Genomic DNA, 11,378 nt, shown 5'->3' with positions numbered 1-11,378 from the left:
ACACTGCATACTAAGTACAGATCTCCTGTGTATAATGGCACTGATGGTGATAGTATTGTGGTTTTTTTTTTATTACTGATCAGTATTGTAGTATTTTGTCATTGGTGGTAATATGCGGTCTGGTCATGGTGTAGCGGTATTTGTTCCTTGTATTTTATATTATTCGATCACTGTGGTGGTAATATGTGTTCTGGGCATAGTGCTGTGGTATTTGTTCCTTGTATGTAGTATTATAGGTCATTTTAAAAATTGAAAAATAAATACAAATATACCTAAATTGTATTGCATATTTTAACAAATATTTAATAGGTTACAGCAGAGTAGGGCCCGGCCAATAGTGTCTACCGTGTTATGGTGGCGGCTTAAAAAATCTTTTGGCCAAAACAAAAGCTGCCGGCTATATGTGTGATCTGGTGATGGGAACTGTCAATGTGTGATAGGTGAGAAGTGGAGATTTTCCAAGAGAGAGCGGTGGGACTGTGGACAGTTCGAGGGGTGGAGCCTGGAGGCGGGGCTAGGGTGGAGCCTGGGGGCGGAGTTTCATGGGGGTCCCGAAAATTTTGCCAGTATGGGACCCCGAAATTTCTAGTGGCAGCCCTGACAATAAGTGAACTGAAATGTAGAGAAATAAGTAGACATTCACCTTGGTGGTTTAACCCTAATGTTATTGTTGTACATTCCCATGGCAGTTGGCACAAACGATTTCCTATATTTTTCCTTCTTACACCTCAGAAGTATTAGCCGGTTACTGAAGGTGCTCTTCTGTCTCATGAATAGCTCATATAGTGGATGTGCATTATTGTTCATAATCGCCATACACTTTTTCAGAGTTCTTTTCTCCACTACCTCCCCAACAGAGTCCAGATTGCAGCCCACAGCAGAACTTGCCTTCTTAATAATCTTATTCAGCTTATTAGCATCAGAGGCCCGCACACTACTACCCCAGCACGTGATTGCAAAAAAGATGGCACTTGCCACCACAGATTGGTAGAACATTTCTAACATTTTGCTACACACATTAAAAGACCTCAGTTTCCTTAGGAAATACAGTCTGCTCATCCCCTTCTTGTAGACAAACTCTGAGTGGCATCTCCAGTCCAGTTTGCTATCCAAATGGACCCCCAAATATTTGTACCTCTCCACCTGCTCTACCTCCTGACAAGCAATAATGATCGGTAAGCATTCCATCTTAATCCTGCTATAGTTGGCCACCAACTCCTTAGTTTTCTTAACAGGGCCGCCTTCAGGGCATTACAGCCGTGACTGTCGTATGGGGCCCGGTGAGCAGAGGGGGCCCGCATCGGGCCCCCTCTTACCTGCTCACCGGGCCCCTACCGGCAGCCGCAGGCTGAATCGGGCCCTTAGCGGCGGCAGGCGCTACAGCTGTACGCTATTGACATGCGGGCCCGCGCCCGCACATCAATAGTTAACAGCCGCCAGCCGCAGCGTGCAGGTCGCCGGCGTCTGACGTCATTGTCAGTCGCCGGCGAGTGCACGGTGCAGCTGCGTGGAGAGATCAGGAGCGCGGCAGGTAAGCAGAACTTTTTTTTTTTTTTTTAATTGAGAGCGGCGATCCGGGGGGGGGGGGGGCCCAGGGCAGTAAAGCTGGACACAGAGGGGGCAGTAAAGCTGGACACAGAGGGGGCAGTAAAGCTGGACACAGAGGGGGCAGTAAAGCTGGACACAGAGGGGGCAGTAAAGCTGGACACAGAGGGGGCAGTAAAGCTGGACACAGAGGGGGCAGTAAAGCTGGACACAGAGGGGGCAGTAAAGCTGGACACAGAGGGGGCAGTAAAGCTGGACACAGAGGGGGCAGTAAAGCTGGACACAGAGGGGGCAGTAAAGCTGGACACAGAGGGGGCAGTAAAGCTGGACACAGGGGGCAGTAAAGCTGGACACAGAGGGGGCAGTAAAGCTGGACACAGAGGGGGCAGTAAAGCTGGGCACAGGGGGGGGCAGTAAAGCTGGACACGGGGGGCAGAAAGCTGGACACGGGGGGGCAGTAAAGCTGGACACAGAGGGGGCAGTAAAGCTGGACACAGAGGGGGCAGTAAAGCTGGACACATGGGGGGCAGTAAAGCTGGACACATGGGGGGCAGAGTGCTGGACAGAGATGGGGCAGAGTGCTGGACAGAGATGGGGCAGAGTGCTGGACAGAGATGGGGCAGAGTGCTGGACAGAGATGGGGCAGGATTGGAGACAGATGGGGCAGGATGGATACGATGGAGACAGATGGGGCAGGATGGGGAGATCATATGGGGCAGAATGGATACTAATGAGGGCAGGATGGGAGAACATATGGCTGGAGCCTGGAATGAGACACACGGGGGCTAGGATGGCGAATATTACCATAGGGGCTAATTAAGGGATATTATTATTGCAGTGATGTATTTATTTTATTTTTTGAGTATACTGTTTTAAATGGGGGGGCGGTCCTGTTACTGTGTAGAGTGATACTATGTTGCCTTCTTCATGTGGTGTAATGTAGAAGTTGGGAAAATTAAGTAATGTGTTCTACAAGTTGAACTCGAGATAACTGTTTTATTTCCTGCAGAGACGAGTCCTGGCTGGATGAAGTGATGGCGGTCTGTGCTGGATGAAAGATGAAAGACTTCACCTAGAGACGTCACTGGTGAGTCAGTGTTACCTATACACTGACACTATACACTGTATACTATATAGAATATCAAGGTGGATGAAGAAAGGGTCACCAACATTATTACATATACCCATTCAGGGTGTATCTATTTCTACAGCGTATTGGGACCACAGATATGACCATAATGGACAAACTGCACATATATAACCAAAATCAACCAGAGAAAAAGAAGCAGCAACTAGTCCAGGATAGTGAAAAAATGCAAAAACTTTATTGAAGATAACACCAGGTAAAAACATAACGGGGGGATAAAACAATCCCCGTACCACACAAAGCATGCATAATAAATGGGCAGGTGATAGGTGTCTATATTATAAATATATACATACTGCTACCCTATAAGTACAGTTCATATAGCGTTAGAGGCTATGCAGAGATGGCCTGATAAACCTATGTGTACTAAGACCCTTAGGGTACAAGACTATAAACCAGAGCCAATGCATAACAACATATATACATACCGGGTAGAGTACAGAGGTCACAAGTATCAGAAGGCACCACACACCTGTCCCCCCCGACGCGCGTTTCGGCAACTGTCTTTCTCAAGGGGTATACTAGTGACAAGCTGGGTGAAGTATATAAGGGGAAGGGGCGCACCATGATAGGGCAAGATCTAATTGTGTAACCAATGACAGCGGAGTACCTGATAGTAATGAAATCCCAAGTGGATCCACTCACAGAACACCTGGACGCCACGCAGCAGGAGCCGCACGGGGCCCCATGTGCTCACCGCAGCGATGGCGCCATGATGCCCAGGACAGAAGATGCACTTCCGGACTGTACAAATGCCGAGCGTCCGCGCATGCGCAGATCGCATTAATCGGCCATTTTGAAGGAGACCATATACAAGCAGGCTGTGTGGCCATTTCTAAGGGGACCACATTGCAGCAAGCAGCGCAGACATATTAAAGAAGACTGCAACTTAAATATTAGAGTGAGACCTTTAAAAATAATCACTAAGATGTGTAAATATTCACTCAGTAGATACATGGCTGTCTTAGTACATAAGGGGACCCAGAATAATGCACCCGAAAAAAGGTACAATTAAAGAAGCGCTGCAGCCACATAGAATGTCAGAATATAACAGCCCGTTATATGGTACAATATACTATCAGGGACATAAAGAATCCATATAAAAACAATATAGGACGCTTATTAAGCCCAGGTGTAAACACCAAACCCACTAAATATAAAAGTACAAACACAAAACAAAAAAATTAATATACTACATAAACAATATCGAACAGAAAACCAAGATGAGGGTAGTATATATAGCAGCTATATTATGGAGTCACAATCCCATGGCCCACCGTACAAAGAAACAAAAGAACAAGAAGATCATAAATAATAAAAATAAAAGATGGAGAAAAAAATAAATAGAAAATAAGCAATAAAACATAAAGGAAATATAACTACAAAATACAAAATTAAATAAAAAGAAAAAGAAAAAAATGTCCACAACGATGAATCCAGATGTATAAGAAAATTTCTTAAACGGTCCATTCCGACGATTGATTCATTCAGCGGACCGATATACTCAATTCAAGGAACTCCTTAGGATATTCGTAGAATAATAGCTGATAGACCATCCTCTCTTACAAGAGCCAATATTACTAGAAAAATAAGAAAAACACCCATTAAAATCACATAAAAAATATATGCATGCGGAAGGGCGCACAGAGATATAGGCAACAGCAACCAGTGGACTACAGAAACGGAGCGAATGAAATATTCTCATTCAAGCCCTCCGGGTGGATGGTCTGGAGACGCCAAATCCAACGCGTCTCCAGCATACCAAGTCTCCTAGATAGTTGGCCCCCCCTGATGTTGATTTTTAGTGCATCAATCCCCCTAACCCTTAAAGATGTAGCATCACATCCATGGTGCTCTCGGAAGTGTCTGGGCAGTGTTTTAAGCATCGAAGGGTCCGTGCAGTCACGTGCCGCCTGTATACCCAAGACGTGCTCCCGGACGCAGACTTTTAATTGACGACTAGTCAATCCAACGTAAATGAGTCCGCAGGGGCAGGTGGCGTAATAGACAACATATCGTGTGGTGCATGTAATATGCGTTCTGATGGAATACACCTTAGCCCCCTTGGAATCAACAAACGTATCACAGGAGTCCACATTGGGACACAGTGACCGCACGGACTACATCCAACCCTGGGGGTATAATTATCCAGAAAAGTCGGGGGACGCTGGCTCACATGGTGGCTGCGGACGAAACTATCTCGGAGGTTTCTAGCTCGTCTAAAAGTCAGCAATGGCCGAGTAGGGAGGAACTTCCCAATAATCGGGTCCACCCTCAGGATTGGCCAGGCTCTCTCAAGAGTCCGGCGTATCTGATCAGATTGAATACTATGGGTGGTGATAAACCTGGTATTTACATTGGCACCAGCAGACGGCCTATTAGGGGGGCCATAGATTAAACTATCACGGGGGGTATGTTTAGCTCTCAAATAGGCTCTTTTCACGGATCTGCCGCTATACCCACGTTCCTTAAATCTTATACGAAGTTCGTCAGCTCTTTTTTCAAAATCCCCCATATCCGAACAAATACGTCTAAGACGGAGGAATTGCCCTATTGGGATAGATTTTATCATGTGTTTGGGGTGTCCCGAGGTGGCATGAAGCAGGGTATTAGTCGATGTTTTTTTACGAAAAATGTCCGTATTTAGAGACCCCCTTACATCCCTCTTAATTGTGACATCTAAGAAGTCAATGGATTCACCACTAGATGTAAACGTAAGGTGAATGTTTAGGTCGTTGCTGTTCAGGAGAGACATAAACTGCGCAAGGTCGGCGGATGTGCCCTGCCAGATGAAGAAGACATCATCGATATAGCGTGTCCACAATGGGACACGATCAATCAATCCCTGTTCATCTGACAGGGGAAGGTCCCTCTCCCACAGCCCCAGGAAAAGACCCGCATACGCGGGCGCAAATGCAGCCCCCATAGCGGTCCCCTGGAGCTGTAGGTAGAAGGACCCTTTAAAAACAAAAAAAAGTTATGAGTGAGGGTGAACTCTAGAAGCTCCAGCAGAAGCGATCTCATACCAATAGAAAGAGAAGAATTATTCAAAAAGTATCTAACGGCACGGATACCATCCCCGTGCCTGATATTGGTGTACAGAGACTCGACATCCGCTGAAACTAATAGAGTACCACCCTCCAAGCACAATCCGTCGACCCTACGCAGCAAGTCACCGGTATTCCTGAGGAACGAGGGAAGGCTGGTAACTAGGGGCTGGAGGTGGAAATCTATCCATCTATTCACATTCTCCAGCAGGTTACCCCCGCCTGAAATAATAGGTCTACCGGGTGGCGACTGTAGACCCTTGTGAATTTTTGGTAATAAGTAAAAGGTGGGAATAGATGGTTCCCTCACCATTAACGCCGTGGCCAAATCTTTGGTGATAACGTCGTCCCTCAAGGCCCGCTGGATGATAGATTCAAGTTTTGCAGAAAATGCAGAGAGGGGGTTATATGTAAGTTTTTTTATAGCATATGGTGTTATCCAGCTGTCTAAATGCCTATATACAGAGGTCCTGTGTACAATGTCACCAGTGATCACTGTATTACCTATACATTATATACAGAGCTCCTGTGTGTAATGTCACCGGTGATCACTGTATTACCTGTACACAGACACTGCTTAATAATTACAGATCTCCTGTGCATAATGGCACTGATGGTGATAGTATTGTGGTTTTTTTTTATTACTGATCAGTATTGTAGTATTCAGTCATTTGTGGTAATATGCGGTCTGGTCATGGTGTAGCGGTATTTGTTCCTTGTATTTTATATTATTCGATCACTGTGGTGGTAATATGTCATCTGCTCATAGTGTTGTGGTATTTGTTCCTTGTATGTAGTATTATAGGTCATTTTAAAAATTGAAAAATAAATACAAATATACCTAAATTGTATTGCATATTTTAACAAATATTTAGTAGGTTACAGTAGAGTAGGGCCCGGCCAAAAGTGTCTACCGTGTTATGGTGGCGGCTTAAAAAATCTTTTGGCCAAAGCAAAAGCTGCCGGCTATATGTGTGATCTGGTGATGGGAACTGTTAATGTGTGATAGGTGAGAAGTGGAGATTTTCCAAGAGAGAGCAGTGGGACTGTGGACAGTTCGTGGGGTGGAGCCTGGAGGCGGGGCTGGGGTGGAGCCTGGGCGGAGTTTCAAGGGGGCCCCGAAAATTTTGCCAGTATGGGGCCCCGAAATTTCTAGTGGCAGCACTGTTTTTTAACATTTAGTTGTAGATAGTTACCATTGCACCAATCCACGAAATTCGACACCACCCTTCTATATTCCTCATCCCCCTGATCTCCCCTAATGCATCCCACAACCACAGAGTCATCTGAAAATTTTTGAAGGTGGCAAAGTTCAGATTTATACTGAAAGTCTGAAGTATACAGTGTGAATAGAAAGGGCGCAAGCACCGTTCTCTGGGGGGCACCTACACTGCTCAATAATCTGCTTGACACCTGTTGTGAATTCTGTGGCCAAGCTCCCTCCTGTGGTCGTGAGTGGTACTTCGGCTGGTTCTGTCTATGAGCTTCCTTTGGTGGATGAGAGTGGTACTGCGGCTTCTGAGTTTCCTTCCTCAGGTGATGATGTTAAGTCGTTAGGTGCTGCTCTATTTAACTCCACCTGGTGCTTTGATCCTGGCCTCCAGTCAATGTTCTAGTATTGGTCTTGCTTCCTCCTGGATCGTTCCTGTGGCCTGCTGCTCTGCATAGCTAAGTTCTGCTTGTGTTACTTTTGTTTGCTATTTTTTCTGTCCAGCTTGCTATATTGGTTTTTCTTGCTTGCTGGAAGCTCTGAGACACAGAGGGAGCACCTCCGTACCGTTAGTCGGTGCGGAGGGTCTTTTTGCCCCTCTGCGTGGTTGTTTGTAGGTTTTTGTGTTGACCACAAAGCTATCTTTCCTATCCTCGGTCTATTCAGTAAGTCGGGCCTCACTTTGCTAAATCTATTTCATCTCTGTGTTTGTATTTCATCTTTACTCACAGTCATTATATGTGGGGGGCTGCCTTTTCCTTTGGGGAATTTCTCTGAGGCAAGGTAGGCTTATTTTTCTATCTTCAGGGCTAGTTAATTTCTCAGGCTGTGCCGAGTTGCATAGGGAGCGTTAGGCGCAATCCACGGCTACCTCTAGTGTCTCAGAGCTCGTCCTATGTTTTTTGGTAAATGTCAGGTCACTTTGTGTGCTCTGAACTTCAAGGTCCATTGTGGTTCTGAATTACCTGTTCATAACAGTACTGGAGGCCCAAAGTACTAATGCTTCTCAATAGAGGGAAAAGAGAAGTTCTGAGACCATTTTTTTGTCTTTCTTTTCCCCTTTACATCAGGGTGGTTCAGAACACAGGTATGGACATGGACATTCAGGGTCTGTCCTCTTTGATGGATAATCTCACTATAAGAGTACAGAACATTCAAGATTTAGTGGTTCAGAATCCTATGTTAGAACCTAAAATTCCTATTCCTGAGTTATTTTCTGGAGATAGAGCTAAGTTTTTGAATTTTAAAAATAATTGTAAACTATTTCTGGCTTTGAAACCCCGCTCCTCTGGTGACCCAGTTCAACAAGTTAAGATCATTATTTCTTTATTATGTGGCGACCCTCAAGACTGGGCATTTTCCCTTGCGCCAGGAGATCCTGCATTATGTAATATTGATGCGTTTTTTCTGGCGCTCGGATTGCTGTACGACGAGCCTAATTCAGTGGATCAGGCAGAGAAAAATTTGCTGGCTCTGTGTCTGGGTCAGGATGAGATAGAGATTTATTGTCAGAAGTTTAGAAAGTGGTCCGTGCTCACTCAATGGAATGAAGGTGCGCTGGCAGCTATTTTCAGAAAGGGTCTCTCTGAAGCCCTTAAAGATGTCATGGTGGGATTTCCTATGCCTGCTGGTCTAAATGAGTCTATGTCTTTGGCCATTCAGATCGGTCGACGCTTGCGTGAGCGTAAAGTTGTGCACCATTTGGCGGTATTATCTGAGCATAAACCTGAGCCTATGCAGTGCGATAGGACTTTGACCAGAGTTGAAAGGCAAGAACACAGACGTCAGAATGGGCTGTGTTTCTACTGTGGTGATTCCACTCATGCTATCTCCGATTGTCCTAAGCGCACTAAGCGGTTCGCTAGGTCCGCCACCATTGGTACGGTACAGTCGAAATTTCTTTTGTCCGTGACTTTTATCTGCTCTTTGTCTTCCTATTCTGTCATGGCATTTGTGGATTCAGGCGCTGCCCTGAATTTGATGGACTTGGAGTTTGCTAGGCGCTGTGGGTTTGTCTTGGAGCCCTTGCAGTGTCTTATTCCATTGAGAGGAATTGATGCTACGCCTTTGGCCAAGAATAAGCCTCAGTATTGGACCCAGCTGACCATGTGCATGGCTCCTGTGCACCAGGAGGATATTCGCTTTCTGGTGTTGCATAATCTGCATGATGTGGTCGTGTTGGGGTTGCCATGGCTACAAGTCCATAATCCAGTATTAGATTGGAAATCAATGTCTGTGTCCAGCTGGGGTTGTCAGGGGGTACATGGTGATGCTCCATTTCTGTCTATCTCATCATCCACCTCTTCTGAGGTCCCAGAGTTCTTGTCTGATTACCGGGATGTATTCGATGAGCCCAAGTCCAATGCCCTACCTCCGCATAGGGATTGTGATTGTGCTATCGATTTGATTCCTGGTAGTAAGTTTCCTAAGGGTCGACTGTTTAATTTATCTGTACCTGAGCACGCCGCTATGCGGAGTTACGTGAAGGAGTCTTTGGAGAAGGGTCATATTCGCCCGTCATCGTCGCCATTGGGAGCGGGGTTCTTTTTTGTGGCCAAGAAGGATGGTTCGCTGAGACCTTGTATTGATTACCGCCTTCTAAATAAAATTACGGTCAAATTTCAGTACCCCTTGCCACTGCTGTCTGATTTGTTTGCTCGGATTAAGGGGGCTAGTTGGTTCACCAAGATAGATCTTCGTGGTGCGTATAATCTTGTGCGTATTAAACGGGGCGATGAATGGAAAACAGCATTTAATACGCCCGAAGGCCATTTTGAGTACCTGGTTATGCCATTCGGGCTTTCTAATGCTCCATCAGTGTTTCAGTCCTTTATGCATGACATCTTCCGAGAGTACCTGGATAAATTCCTGATTGTATACTTGGATGATATTTTGGTCTTATCGGATGATTGGGAGTCTCATGTGAAGCAGGTCAGAATGGTGTTCCAGGTTCTGCGTGCTAATTCTTTGTTTGTGAAGGGGTCAAAGTGTCTCTTTGGTGTTCAGAAGGTTTCATTTTTGGGGTTCATTTTTTCTCCTTCTACTATCAAGATGGACCCTGTTAAAGTTCAGGCCATTTATGATTGGACTCAGCCAACATCCCTGAAGAGTCTGCAGAAGTTCCTGGGCTTTGCTAATTTTTATCGTCGCTTCATCAATAATTTTTCTAGTATTGCTAAACCGTTGACTGATTTAACCAAGAAGGGTGCTGATGTGGTCAATTGGTCTTCTGCTGCTGTGGACGCTTTTCAGGAGTTGAAGCGTCGTTTTTCTTCTGCCCCTGTGTTGTGCCAACCAGATGTTTCGCTTCCGTTCCAGGTCGAGGTTGATGCTTCTGAAATTGGAGCAGGGGCTGTTTTGTCGCAGAGAAGTTCTGATTGCTCGGTGATGAAACCATGCGCCTTCTTTTCCAGGAAATTTTCGCCTGCTGAGCGAAATTATGATGTTGGCAATCGAGAGTTGCTAGCCATGAAGTGGGCATTCGAAGAGTGGCGTCATTGGCTTGAAGGAGCTAAGCATCGCGTGGTGGTCTTGACTGATCACAAAAACTTGACTAATCTCGAGTCTGCCAAATGGTTGAATCCTAGACAGGCTCGTTGGTCGCTGTTTTTCTCCCGGTTTGACTTTGTGGTTTCGTACCTTCCGGGCTCTAAAAATGTGAAGGCGGATGCCCTGTCTAGGAGTTTTGTGCCCGATTCTCCGGGTTTGCCTGAGCCGGCGGTTATTCTCAAAGAGGGGGTAATTTTGTTTGCCATCTCCCCTGATTTGCTGCGGGTGCTGCAAAAATTTCAGGCTGATAGACCTGACCGTTGCCCAGCGGAGAAACTGTTTGTCCCTGATAGGTGGACGAATAAAGTTATCTCTGAGGTTCATTGTTCGGTGTTGGCTGGTCATCCTGGAATCTTTGGTACCAGAGATTTGGTGGCTAGATCCTTTTGGTGGCCGTCTCTGTCGCGGGATGTGCGTTCTTTTGTGCAGTCCTGTGGGATTTGTGCTCGGGCTAAGCCCTGCTGTTCTCGTGCCAGTGGGTTGCTTTTGCCCTTGCCTGTCCCGAAGAGGCCTTGGACACATATCTCTATGGAATTTATTTCGGATCTCCCCGTCTCTCAAAGAATGTCGGTCATTTGGGTGGTTTGTGATCGCTTCTCTAAGATGGTCCATTTGGTGCCCTTGTCTAAATTGCCTTCCTCCTCTGATTTGGTGCCATTGTTTTTCCAGCATGTGGTTCGTTTACATGGCATTCCGGAGAACATCGTTTCGGACAGAGGTTCCCAGTTTCTTTCGAGGTTTTGGCGAGCCTTTTGTGCTAGGATGGGCATTGATTTGTCTTTTTCCTCGGCTTTCCATCCTCAGACAAATGGCCAGACTGAACGAACCAATCAGACCTTGGAAACATATCTGAGATGTTTTGTTTCTGCTGATCAGGATG

The sequence above is a fragment of the Ranitomeya imitator genome, chromosome 1 (genome assembly GCF_032444005.1).
Source record: "Ranitomeya imitator isolate aRanImi1 chromosome 1, aRanImi1.pri, whole genome shotgun sequence".
NCBI lineage: Eukaryota > Metazoa > Chordata > Amphibia > Anura > Dendrobatidae > Ranitomeya > Ranitomeya imitator.
This window is presented reverse-complemented; position numbering follows the sequence as displayed.